The following is a 14,518-nucleotide window of genomic DNA, read 5'->3' on the forward strand; positions in this document are numbered from 1 at the left end:
ACTATTTCTTGCCATTTTCATATGGATTTTGCAAGATTTTTGCATGTCTTAGTGGAAATTCGTTAGGCCACAGCTCCTGGAGTTTTTCTTAAAAATGCCTGGAATTTGGACCAGCTTGGGGAGTTTCAGTGTCGATTTTAGGACTATTTCTGGCCATTTTCAAATGGATTTTGCGGGATTTTTCACATGTCTTAGCGGGAATTTGAGAGGCCTAATTTATCCTGGATTTTTCCCGATGTTTTTCCCAAGAATGACAGGGATTTTGTCTGGTTTGGGGTGTTTCAATGTCGATTTTAGGACTATTTCTGGCCATTTTTATCACGATGTTGTGGGGATTTTTGCTTGTCTTCTTGGGAATTTGTTAGACCAAATTGATCCTGGATATTTCCCGACATCTTTCAAAATAATGATTGAAATTTTGACCAGTTTGGGGTGTTCCAGTGTCGATTTTAGGACTATTTCTAGCCATTTTCTTATGGATTTTTAGGGGAATTTTGCATGTCTTAGCGAATTTGTTAGGCAAAATTTTTCCTGTATATTTTTCCCGATGTTTTATCTCAATAATGCCTGGAATTTGGACTGGTTTGGAGTGTTTCAGTGTCCGTTTTAAGACTATTTCTGGCCACATTCATTTGGATTTTGCGGGAAATTTTGCATGTCTTAGTAGGAATTCTTTAGGCCATACCTCCTGGAGTTTTGCCAATGGTTTTCCTAAGAATGACTGGAATTTTGACTGGCTTGGGGTGTTTCAGTGTCGATTTTAGGACTATTTCTGGCCATTTCCAAATGGAATTTTAGGGGAATTTGGCACGTCTTAAGGCGAATTTGTTAGGCGAAATTTCCCTGTATATTTCCCGATGTTTTTCTCAATATTGCCAGCAGTTTTGTCTGGTTTGGACTGTTTCAGCATTGATTTTAGGACTATTTTAGGCCATTTTCATATCGATTTTGAGGGGATTTTTGCGTGTCTTAGTGTGAATTTTTTGGCCCAACCTTATCCTGTATACTTTTCCTGATGTTTTTCATAGGAATGCCTGGAATTTTGACCGGTTTGGGGTGTTTGAATGTCGATTTTACGCCTATTTCTTGCCATTTTCATATGGATTTTGCAAGATTTTTGCATGTCTTAGTGGAAGTTCGTTAGGCCACAGCTCCTGGAGTTTTTCTTAAAAATGCCTGGAATTTGGACCAGCTTGGGGAGTTTCAGTGTCGATTTTAGGACTATTTCTGGCCATTTTCAAATGGATTTTGCGGGATTTTTCACATGTCTTAGCGGGAATTTGAGAGGCCTAATTTATCCTGGATTTTTCCCGATGTTTTTCCCAAGAATGACAGGGATTTTGACTGGTTTGGGGTGTTTCAATGTCGATTTTAGGACTATTTCTGGCCATTTTCATCACGATGTTGTGGGGATTTTTGCTTGTCTTCCTGGGAATTTGTTAGACCAAATTGATCCTGGATATTTCCCGACATCTTTCAAAATAATGATTGAAATTTTGACCAGTTTGGGGTGTTCCAGTGTCGATTTTAGGACTATTTCTGGCCATTTTCTTATGGATTTTTAGGGGAATTTTGCATGTCTTAGCGAATTTGTTAGGCAAAATTTTTCCTGTATATTTTTCCTGATGTTTTTCTCAATAATGCCTGGAATTTGGACTGGTTTGGAGTGTTTCAGTGTCCGTTTTAAGACTATTTCTGGCCACATTCATTTGGATTTTGCGGGAATTTTTGCATGTCTTAGTAGGAATTCTTTAGGCCATACCTCCTGGAGTTTTGCCAATGGTTTTCCTAAGAATGACTGGAATTTTGACTGGCTTGGGGTGTTTCAGTGTCGATTTTAGGACTATTTCTGGCCATTTCCAAATGGAATTTTAGGGGAATTTGGCACGTCTTAAGGCGAATTTGTTAGGCGAAATTTCCCTGTATATTTCCCGATGTTTTTCTCAATATTGCCAGCAGTTTTGTCTGGTTTGGACTGTTTCAGCATTGATTTTAGGACTATTTTAGGCCGTTTTCATATCGATTTTGAGGGGATTTTTGCGTGTCTTAGTGTGAATTTTTTGGCCCAACCTTATCCTGTATACTTTTCCTGATGTTTTTCATAGGAATGCCTGGAATTTTGACCGGTTTGGGGTGTTTGAATGTCGATTTTACGACTATTTCTTGCCATTTTCATATGGATTTTGCAAGATTTTTGCATGTCTTAGTGGAAGTTCGTTAGGCCACAGCTCCTGGAGTTTTTCTTAAAAATGCCTGGAATTTGGACCAGCTTGGGGAGTTTCAGTGTCGATTTTAGGACTATTTCTGGCCATTTTCAAATGGATTTTGCGGGATTTTTCACATGTCTTAGCGGGAATTTGAGAGGCCTAATTTATCCTGGATTTTTCCCGATGTTTTTCCCAAGAATGACAGGGATTTTGACTGGTTTGGGGTGTTTCAATGTCGATTTTAGGACTATTTCTGGCCATTTTCATCACGATGTTGTGGGGATTTTTGCTTGTCTTCCTGGGAATTTGTTAGACCAAATTGATCCTGGATATTTCCCGACATCTTTCAAAATAATGATTGAAATTTTGACCAGTTTGGGGTGTTCCAGTGTCGATTTTAGGACTATTTCTGGCCATTTTCTTATGGATTTTTAGGGGAATTTTGCATGTCTTAGCGAATTTGTTAGGCAAAATTTTTCCTGTATATTTTTCCTGATGTTTTTCTCAATAATGCCTGGAATTTGGACTGGTTTGGAGTGTTTCAGTGTCCGTTTTAAGACTATTTCTGGCCACATTCATTTGCATTTTGCGGGAATTTTTGCATGTCTTAGTAGGAATTCTTTAGGCCATACCTCCTGGAGATTTGCCAATGTTTTTCCTAAGAATGACTGGAATTTTGACTGGCTTGGGGTGTTTCAGTGTCGTTTTTAGGACTATATCTAGCCATTTTCACATGCATTTTTCGGGGATTTTTGCATGTTTTAGTGCGAATTTGTTTGGCCAAATTTATCCTGGAGTTTTCCCAATGTTTTACTCAATATTGCCAGCAATTTTGTCTGATTTGGAGTGTTCCAGTGTCGATTTTAGGACTATTTCTGGCCATTTTCTTATGGATTTTTAGGGGAATTTTGCATGTCTTAGCGAATTTGTTAGACAAAATTTTTCCTGTATATTTTTCCTGATGTTTTTCTCAATAATGCCTGGAATTTGGACTGGTTTGGAGTGTTTCAGTGTCCGTTTTAAGACTATTTCTGGCCACATTCATTTGGATTTTGTGGGAATTTTTGCATGTCTTAGTAGGATTTCTTTTGGCCATACCTCCTGGAGTTTTGCCAATGATTTTCCTAAGAATGACTGGAATTTTGACTGGCTTGGGGTGTTTCAGTGTCGATTTTAGGACTATTTCTGGCCATTTCCAAATGGAATTTTAGGGGAATTTGGCGAATTTGTTAGGCAAAATTTCCCTGTATATTTCCCGATGATTTTCTCAATATTGCCAGCAGTTTTGTCTGGTTTGGACTGTTTCAGCATTGATTTTAGGACTATTTTAGGCCATTTTCATATCGATTTTGAGGGGATTTTTGTGTGTCTTAGTGTTAATTTTTTGGCCCAACCTTATCCTGGACTTTTCCTGATGTTTTTCATAGGAATGCCTGGAATTTTGACCGGTTTGGGGTGTTTGAATGTCGATTTTACGACTATTTCTTGCCATTTTCATATGGATTTTGCAAGATTTTTGCATGTCTTAGTGGAAATTCGTTAGGCCACAGCTCCTGGAGTTTTTCTTAAAAATGCCTGGAATTTGGACCAGCTTGGGGAGTTTCAGTGTCGATTTTAGGACTATTTCTGGCCATTTTCAAATGGATTTTGCGGGATTTTTCACATGTCTTAGCGGGAATTTGAGAGGCCTAATTTATCCTGGATTTTTCCCGATGTTTTTCCCAAGAATGACAGGGATTTTGACTGGTTTGGGGTGTTTCAATATCGATTTTAGGACTATTTCTGGCCATTTTCATCACGATGTTGTGGGGATTTTTGCTTGTCTTCCTGGGAATTTGTTAGACCAAATTGATCCTGGATATTTCCCGACATCTTTCAAAATAATGATTGAAATTTTGACCAGTTTGGGGTGTTCCAGTGTCGATTTTAGGACTATTTCTAGCCATTTTCTTATGGATTTTTAGGGGAATTTTGCATGTCTTAGCGAATTTGTTAGGCAAAATTTTTCCTGTATATTTTTCCCGATGTTTTTCTCAATAATGCCTGGAATTTTGACTGGTTTGGAGTGTTTCAGTGTCCGTTTTAAGACTATTTCTGGCCACATTCATTTGGATTTTGCGGGAATTTTTGCATGTCTTAGTAGGAATTCTTTAGGCCATATCTCCTGGAGTTTTGGCAATGTTTTTCCTAAGAATGACTGGAATTTTGACTGGCTTGGGGTGTTTCAGTGTCGATTTTAGGACTATATCTAGCCATTTTCACATGCATTTTTCCGGGATTTTTGCATGTTTTAGTGTGAATTTGTTTGGCCAAATTTATCCTGGAGTTTTCCCGATGTTTTACTCAATATTGCCAGCAATTTTGTCTGATTTGGAGTGTTTTAGTGTCGATTTTAGGACTATTTCTGGCCATTTTCTTATGGATTTTTAGGAGAATTTTGCATGTCTTAGCGAATTTGTTAGGCCACATTTTTCCTGTATATTTTTCCTGATGTTTTTCATAGGAATGCCTGGAATTTGATCTGGTTTGGAGTGTTTCAGTGTCCCGTTTTAAGACTATTTCTAGCCACATTCATTTGGATTTTGTGAGAATTTTTGCATGTCTTAGTAGGATTTCTTTTGGCCATACCTCCTGGAGTTTTGCCAATGATTTTCCTAAGAATGACTGGAATTTTGACTGGCTTGGGGTGTTTCAGTGTCGATTTTAGGACTATTTCTGGCCATTTCCAAATGGAATTTTAGGGGAATTTGGCACGTCTTAAGGCGAATTTGTTAGGCGAAATTTCCCTGTATATTTCCCGATGATTTTCTCAATATTGCCAGCAGTTTTGTCTGGTTTGGACTGTTTCAGCATTGATTTTAGGACTATTTTAGGCCGTTTTCATATCGATTTTGAGGGGATTTTTGCGTGTCTTAGTGTGAATTTGTTGGCCCAACCTTATCCTGGACTTTTCCTGATGTTTTTCATAGGAATGCCTGGAATTTTGACCGGTTTGGGGTGTTTGAATGTCGATTTTACGACTATTTCTTGCCATTTTCATATGGATTTTGCAAGATTTTTGCATGTCTTAGTGGAAGTTCGTTAGGCCACAGCTCCTGGAGTTTTTCTTAAAAATGCCTGGAATTTGGACCAGCTTGGGGAGTTTCAGTGTCGATTTTAGGACTATTTCTGGCCATTTTCAAATGGATTTTGCGGGATTTTTCACATGTCTTAGCGGGAATTTGAGAGGCCTAATTTATCCTGGATTTTTCCCGATGTTTTTCCCAAGAATGACAGGGATTTTGTCTGGTTTGGGGTGTTTCAATGTCGATTTTAGGACTATTTCTGGCCATCTTCATAACGATGTTGTGGGGATTTTTGCTTGTCTTCCTGGGAATTTGTTAGACCAAATTGATCCTGGATATTTCCCGACATCTTTCAAAATAATGATTGAAATTTTGACCAGTTTGGGGTGTTCCAGTGTCGATTTTAGGACTATTTCTGGCCATTTTCTTATGGATTTTTAGGGGAATTTTGCATGTCTTAGCGAATTTGTTAGGCAAAATTTTTCCTGTATATTTTTCCCGATGTTTTTCTCAATAATGCCTGGAATTTTGACTGGTTTGGAGTGTTTCAGTGTCCGTTTTAAGACTATTTCTGGCCACATTCATTTGGATTTTGCGGGAATTTTTGCATGTCTTAGTAGGAATTCTTTAGGCCATACCTCCTGGAGATTTGCCAATGTTTTTCCTAAGAATGACTGGAATTTTGACTGGCTTGGGGTGTTTCAGTGTCGTTTTTAGGACTATATCTAGCCATTTTCACATGCATTTTTCGGGGATTTTTGCATGTTTTAGTGCGAATTTGTTTGGCCAAATTTATCCTGGAGTTTTCCCAATGTTTTACTCAATATTGCCAGCAATTTTGTCTGATTTGGAGTGTTCCAGTGTCGATTTTAGGACTATTTCTGGCCATTTTCTTATGGATTTTTAGGGGAATTTTGCATGTCTTAGCGAATTTGTTAGACAAAATTTTTCCTGTATATTTTTCCTGATGTTTTTCTCAATAATGCCTGGAATTTGACTGGTTTGGAGTGTTTCAGTGTCCGTTTTAAGACTATTTCTGGCCACATTCATTTGGATTTTGCGGGAATTTTTGCATGTCTTAGTAGGATTTCTTTTGGCCATACCTCCTGGAGTTTTGCCAATGATTTTCCTAAGAATGACTGGAATTTTGACTGGCTTGGGGTGTTTCAGTGTCGATTTTAGGACTATTTCTGGCCATTTCCAAATGGAATTTTAGGGGAATTTGGCACGTCTTAAGGCGAATTTGTTAGGCGAAATTTCCCTGTATATTTCCCGATGTTTTTCTCAATATTGCCAGCAGTTTTGTCTGGTTTGGACTGTTTCAGCATTGATTTTAGGACTATTTTAGGCCGTTTTCATATCGATTTTGAGGGGATTTTTGCGTGTCTTAGTGTGAATTTGTTGGACCAACCTTATCCTGGACTTTTCCTGATGTTTTTCATAGGAATGCCTGGAATTTTGACCGGTTTGGGGTGTTTGAATGTCGATTTTACGACTATTTCTTGCCATTTTCATATGGATTCTGCAAGATTTTTGCATGTCTTAGTGGAAGTTCGTTAGGCCACAGCTCCTGGAGTTTTTCTTAAAAATGCCTGGAATTTGGACCAGCTTGGGGAGTTTCAGTGTCGATTTTAGGACTATTTCTGGCCATTTTCAAATGGATTTTGCGGGATTTTTCACATGTCTTACCGGGAATTTGAGAGGCCTAATTTATCCTGGATTTTTCCCGATGTTTTTCCCAAGAATGACAGGGATTTTGTCTGGTTTGGGGTGTTTCAATGTCGATTTTAGGACTATTTCTGGCCATTTTCATCACGATGTTGTGGGGATTTTTGCTTGTCTTCCTGGGAATTTGTTAGACCAAATTGATCCTGGATATTTCCCGACATCTTTCAAAATAATGATTGAAATTTTGACCAGTTTGGGGTGTTCCAGTGTCGATTTTAGGACTATTTCTAGCCATTTTCTTATGGATTTTTAGGGGAATTTTGCATGTCTTAGCGAATTTGTTAGGCAAAATTTTTCCTGTATATTTTTCCTGATGTTTTTCTCAATAATGCCTGGAATTTTGACTGGTTTGGAGTGTTTCAGTGTCCGTTTTAAGACTATTTCTGGCCACATTCATTTGGATTTTGCGGGAATTTTTGCATGTCTTAGTAGGATTTCTTTTGGCCATACCTCCTGGAGTTTTGCCAATGTTTTTCCTAAGAATGACTGGAATTTTGACTGGCTTGGGGTGTTTCAGTGTCGATTTTAGGACTATTTCTGGCCATTTCCAAATGGAATTTTAGGGGAATTTGGCGAATTTGTTAGGCGAAATTTCCCTGTATATTTCCCGATGATTTTCTCAATATTGCCAGCAGTTTTGTCTGGTTTGGACTGTTTCAGCATTGATTTTAGGACTATTTTAGGCCGTTTTCATATCGATTTTGAGGGGATTTTTGCGTGTCTTAGTGTGAATTTTTTGGACCAACCTTATCCTGGACTTTTCCTGATGTTTTTCATAGGAATGCCTGGAATTTTGACCGGTTTGGGGTGTTTGAATGTCGATTTTACGCCTATTTCTTGCCATTTTCATATGGATTTTGCAAGATTTTTGCATGTCTTAGTGGAAGTTCGTTAGGCCACAGCTCCTGGAGTTTTCTTAAAAATGCCTGGAATTTGGACCAGCTTGGGGAGTTTCAGTGTCGATTTTAGGACTATTTCTGGCCATTTTCAAATGGATTTTGCGGGATTTTTCACATGTCTTAGCGGGAATTTGAGAGGCCTAATTTATCCTGGATTTTTCCCGATGTTTTTCCCAAGAATGACAGGGATTTTGTCTGGTTTGGGGTGTTTCAATGTCGATTTTAGGACTATTTCTGGCCATTTTTATCACGATGTTGTGGGGATTTTTGCTTGTCTTCCTGGGAATTTGTTAGACCAAATTGATCCTGGATATTTCCCGACATCTTTCAAAATAATGATTGAAATTTTGACCAGTTTGGGGTGTTCCAGTGTCGATTTTAGGACTATTTCTAGCCATTTTCTTATGGATTTTTATGGGAATTTTGCATGTCTTAGCGAATTTGTTAGGCAAAATTTTTCCTGTATATTTTTCCTGATGTTTTTCTCAATAATGCCTGGAATTTGGACTGGTTTGGAGTGTTTCAGTGTCCGTTTTAAGACTATTTCTGGCCACATTCATTTGGATTTTGCGGGAATTTTTGCATGTCTTAGTAGGAATTCTTTAGGCCATACCTCCTGGAGATTTGGCAATGTTTTTCCTAAGAATGACTGGAATTTTGACTGGCTTGGGGTGTTTCAGTGTCGATTTTAGGACTATATCTAGCCATTTTCACATGAATTTTTCGGGGAGTTTTGCATGTTTTAGTGCGAATTTGTTTGGCCAAATTTATCCTGGAGTTTTCCCAATGTTTTACTCAATATTGCCAGCAATTTTGTCTGATTTGGAGTGGTTTAATGTCGATTTTAGGACTATTTCTGGCCATTTTCTTATGGATTTTTAGGGGAATTTTGCATGTCTTAGCGAATTTGTTAGGCAAATTTTTCCTGTATATTTTTCCTGATGTTTTTCTCAATAATGCCTGGAATTTGGACTGGTTTGGAGTGTTTCAGTGTCCGTTTTAAGACTATTTCTGGCCACATTCATTTGGATTTTGCGGGAAATTTTGCATGTCTTAGTAGGAATTTTTTAGGCCATACCTCCTGGAGTTTTGCCAATGATTTTCCTAAGAATGACTGGAATTTTGACTGGCTTGGGGTGTTTCAGTGTCGATTTTAGGACTATTTCTGGCCATTTCCAAATGGAATTTTAGGGGAATTTGGCGAATTTGTTAGGCAAAATTTCCCTGTATATTTCCCGATGATTTTCTCAATATTGCCAGCAGTTTTGTCTGGTTTGGACTGTTTCAGCATTGATTTTAGGACTATTTTAGGCCGTTTTCATATCGATTTTGAGGGGATTTTTGTGTGTCTTAGTGTTAATTTGTTGGACCAACCTTATCCTGGACTTTTCCTGATGTTTTTCATAGGAATGCCTGGAATTTTGACCGGTTTCGGGTGTTTGAATGTCGATTTTATGACTATTTCTTGCCATTTTCATATGGATTTTGCAAGATTTTTGCATGTCTTAGTGGAAATTCGTTAGGCCACAGCTCCTGGAGTTTTTCTTAAAAATGCCTGGAATTTGGACCAGCTTGGGGAGTTTCAGTGTCGATTTTAGGACTATTTCTGGCCATTTTCAAATGGATTTTGCGGGATTTTTCACATATCTTAGCGGGAATTTGAGAGGCCTAATTTATCCTGGATTTTTCCCGATGTTTTTCCCAAGAATGACAGGGATTTTGTCTGGTTTGGGGTGTTTCAATGTCGATTTTAGGACTATTTCTGGCCATCTTCATAACGATGTTGTGGGGATTTTTGCTTGTCTTCCTGGGAATTTGTTAGACCAAATTGATCCTGGATATTTCCCGACATCTTTCAAAATAATGATTGAAATTTTGACCAGTTTGGGGTGTTCCAGTGTCGATTTTAGGACTATTTCTAGCCATTTTCTTATGGATTTTTATGGGAATTTTGCATGTCTTAGCGAATTTGTTAGGCAAAATTTTTCCTGTATATTTTTCCTGATGTTTTTCTCAATAATGCCTGGAATTTGGACTGGTTTGGAGTGTTTCAGTGTCCGTTTTAAGACTATTTCTGGCCACATTCATTTGCATTTTGCGGGAATTTTTGCATGTCTTAGTAGGAATTCTTTAGGCCATACCTCCTGGAGATTTGCCAATGTTTTTCCTAAGAATGACTGGAATTTTGACTGGCTTGGGGTGTTTCAGTGTCGATTTTAGGACTATATCTAGCCATTTTCACATGCATTTTTCGGGGATTTTTGCATGTTTTAGTGCGAATTTGTTTGGCCAAATTTATCCTGGAGTTTTCCCAATGTTTTACTCAATATTGCCAGCAATTTTGTCTGATTTGGAGTGTTTTAGTGTCGATTTTAGGACTATTTCTAGCCATTTTCTTATGGATTTTTAGGGGAATTTTGCATGTCTTGGCGAATTTGTTAGGCCACATTTTTCCTGTATATTTTTCCCGATGTTTTTCTCAATAATGCCTGGAATTTGAACTGGTTTGGAGTGTTTCAGTGTCCGTTTTAAGACTATTTCTGGCCACATTCATTTGCATTTTGCGGGAATTTTTGCATGTCTTAGTAGGAATTCTTTAGGCCATACCTCCTGGAGTTTTGTCAATGTTTTTCCTAAGAATGACTGGAATTTTGACTGGCTTGGGGTGTTTCAGTGTCGATTTTAGGACTATATCTAGCCATTTTCACATGCATTTTTCGGGGATTTTTGCATGTTTTAATGCGAATTTGTTTGGCCAAATTTATCCTGGAGTTTTCCAATTGTTTTTCTCAATATTGCCAGCAATTTTGTCTGATTTGGTGTGTTTTAGTGTCGATTTTAGGACTATTTTAGGCCATTTTCTTATGTATTTTTAGGGGAATTTTGCATGTCTTAGCGAATTTGTTAGGCAAAATTTTTCCTGTATATTTTTCCTGATGTTTTTCTCAATAATGCCTGGAATTTGGACTGGTTTGGAGTGTTTCAGTGTCCATTTTAAGACTATTTCTGGCCATATTCATTTGGATTTTGTGGGAATTTTTGCATGTCTTAGTAGGATTTCTTTTGGCCATACCTCCTGGAGTTTTGCCAATGATTTTCCTAAGAATGACTGGAATTTTGACTGGCTTGGGGTGTTTCAGTGTCGATTTTAGGACTATTTCTGGCCATTTCCAAATGGAATTTTAGGGGAATTTGGCACGTCTTAAGTCGAATTTCTTAGGCGAAATTTCCCTGTATATTTCCCGATGATTTTCTCAATATTGCCAGCAGTTTTGTCTGGTTTGGACTGTTTCAGCATTGATTTTAGGACTATTTTAGGCCGTTTTCATATCGATTTTGAGGGGATTTTTGCGTGTCTTAGTGTGAATTTGTAGGCCCAACCTTATCCTGTACTTTTCCTGATGTTTTTCATAGGAATGCCTGGAATTTTGACCGGTTTGGGGTGTTTGAATGTCGATTTTACGACTATTTCTTGCCATTTTCATATGGATTTTGCAAAATTTTTGCATGTCTTAGTGGAAATTCGTTAGGCCACAGCTCCTGGAGTTTTTCTTAAAAATGCCTGGAATTTGGACCAGCTTGGGGAGTTTCAGTGTCGATTTTAGGACTATTTCTGGCCATTTTCAAATGGATTTTGCGGGATTTTTCACATGTCTTAGCGGGAATTTGAGAGGCCTAATTTATCCTGGATTTTTCCCGATGTTTTTCCCAAGAATGACAGGGATTTTGACTGGTTTGGGGTGTTTCAATATCGATATTAGGACTATTTCTGGCCATTTTCATCACGATGTTGTGGGGATTTTTGCTTGTCTTCCTGGGAATTTGTTAGACCAAATTGATCCTGGATATTTCCCGACATCTTTCAAAATAATGATTGAAATTTTGACCAGTTTGGGGTGTTCCAGTGTCGATTTTAGGACTATTTCTGGCCATTTTCTTATGGATTTTTAGGGGAATTTTGCATGTCTTAGCGAATTTGTTAGGCAAAATTTTTCCTGTATATTTTTCCTGATGTTTTTCTCAATAATGCCTGGAATTTGGACTGGTTTGGAGTGTTTCAGTGTCCGTTTTAAGACTATTTCTGGCCACATTCATTTGGATTTTGCGGGAATTTTTGCATGTCTTAGTAGGATTTCTTTTGGCCATACCTCCTGGAGTTTTGCCAATGATTTTCCTAAGAATGACTGGAATTTTGACTGGCTTGGGGTGTTTCAGTGTCGATTTTAGGACTATTTCTGGCCATTTCCAAATGGAATTTTAGGGGAATTTGGCACGTCTTAAGGCGAATTTGTTAGGCGAAATTTCCCTGTATATTTCCCGATGTTTTTCTCAATATTGCCAGCAGTTTTGTCTGGTTTGGACTGTTTCAGCATTGATTTTAGGACTATTTTAGGCCGTTTTCATATCGATTTTGAGGGGATTTTTGCGTGTCTTAGTGTGAATTTTTTGGACCAACCTTATCCTGGACTTTTCCTGATGTTTTTCATAGGAATGCCTGGAATTTTGACCGGTTTGGGGTGTTTGAATGTCGATTTTACGACTATTTCTTGCCATTTTCATATGGATTTTGCAAGATTTTTGCATGTCTTAGTGGAAGTTCGTTAGGCCACAGCTCCTGGAGTTTTTCTTAAAAATGCCTGGAATTTGGACCAGCTTGGGGAGTTTCAGTGTCGATTTTAGGACTATTTCTGGCCATTTTCAAATGGATTTTGCGGGATTTTTCACATGTCTTAGCGGGAATTTGAGAGGCCTAATTTATCCTGGATTTTTCCCGATGTTTTTCCCAAGAATGACAGGGATTTTGACTGGTTTGGGGTGTTTCAATGTCGATTTTAGGACTATTTCTGGCCATCTTTCATAACGATGTTGTGGGGATTTTTGCTTGTCTTCCTGGGAATTTGTTAGACCAAATTGATCCTGGATATTTCCCGACATCTTTCAAAATAATGATTGAAATTTTGACCAGTTTGGGGTGTTCCAGTGTCGATTTTAGGACTATTTCTGGCCATTTTCTTATGGATTTTTATGGGAATTTTGCATGTCTTAGCGAATTTGTTAGGCAAAATTTTTCCTGTATATTTTTCCCGATGTTTTTCTCAATAATGCCTGGAATTTGGACTGGTTTGGAGTGTTTCAGTGTCCGTTTTAAGACTATTTCTGGCCACATTCATTTGCATTTTGCGGGAATTTTTGCATGTCTTAGTAGGATTTCTTTTGGCCCTACCTCCTGGAGTTTTGCCAATGATTTTCCTAAGAATGACTGGAATTTTGACTGGCTTGGGGTGTTTCAGTGTCGATTTTAGGACTATATCTAGCCATTTTCACATGCATTTTTCGGGGATTTTTGCATGTTTTAATGCGAATTTGTTTGGCCAAATTTATCCTGGAGTTTTCCCAATGTTTTTCTCAATATTGCCAGCAATTTTGTCTGATTTGGTGTGTTTCAATGTCGATTTTAGGACTATTTCTGGCCATTTTCTTATGTATTTTTAGGGGAATTTTGCATGTCTTAGCGAATTTGTTAGGCAAAATTTCCCTGTATATTTCCCGATGATTTTCTCAATATTGCCAGCAGTTTTGTCTGGTTTGGACTGTTTCAGCATTGATTTTAGGACTATTTTAGGCCGTTTTCATATCGATTTTGAGGGGACTTTTGCGTGTCTTAGTGTGAATTTGTTGGCCCAACCTTATTCTGGACTTTTCCTGATGTTTTTCATAGGAATGCCTGGAATTTTGACCGGTTTGGGGTGTTTGAATGTCGATTTTATGACTATTTCTTGCCATTTTCATATGGATTTTGCTAAGATTTTTGCATGTCTTAGTGGAAGTTCGTTAGGCCACAGCTCCTGGAGTTTTTCTTAAAAATGCCTGGAATTTGGACCAGCTTGGGGAGTTTCAGTGTCGATTTTAGGACTATTTCTGGCCATTTTCAAATGGATTTTGCGGGATTTTTCACATGTCTTAGCGGGAATTTGAGAGGCCTAATTTATCCTGGATTTTTCCCGATGTTTTTCCCAAGAATGACAGGGATTTTGACTGGTTTGGGGTGTTTCAATATCGATATTTAGGACTATTTCTGGCCATCTTCATAACGATGTTGTGGGGATTTTTGCTTGTCTTCCTGGGAATTTGTTAGACCAAATTGATCCTGGATATTTCCCGACATCTTTCAAAATAATGATTGAAATTTTGACCAGTTTGGGGTGTTCCAGTGTCGATTTTAGGACTATTTCTGGCCATTTTCTTATGGATTTTTATGGGAATTTTGCATGTCTTAGCGAATTTGTTAGGCAAAATTTTTCCTGTATATTTTTCCCTGATGTTTTTCTCAATAATGCCTGGAATTTGGACTGGTTTGGAGTGTTTCAGTGTCCGTTTTAAGACTATTTCTGGCCACATTCATTTGGATTTTGCGGGAATTTTTGCATGTCTTAGTAGGATTTCTTTTGGCCATACCTCCTGGAGTTTTGCCAATGATTTTCCTAAGAATGACTGGAATTTTGACTGGCTTGGGGTGTTTCAGTGTCGATTTTAGGACTATTTCTGGCCATTTCCAAATGGAATTTTAGGGGAATTTGGCACGTCTTAAGGCGAATTTGTTAGGCGAAATTTCCCTGTA

This window comes from Oenanthe melanoleuca, unplaced genomic scaffold, assembly GCF_029582105.1.
Source record: "Oenanthe melanoleuca isolate GR-GAL-2019-014 unplaced genomic scaffold, OMel1.0 S015, whole genome shotgun sequence".
Classification (NCBI taxonomy): Eukaryota; Metazoa; Chordata; class Aves; order Passeriformes; family Muscicapidae; genus Oenanthe; species Oenanthe melanoleuca.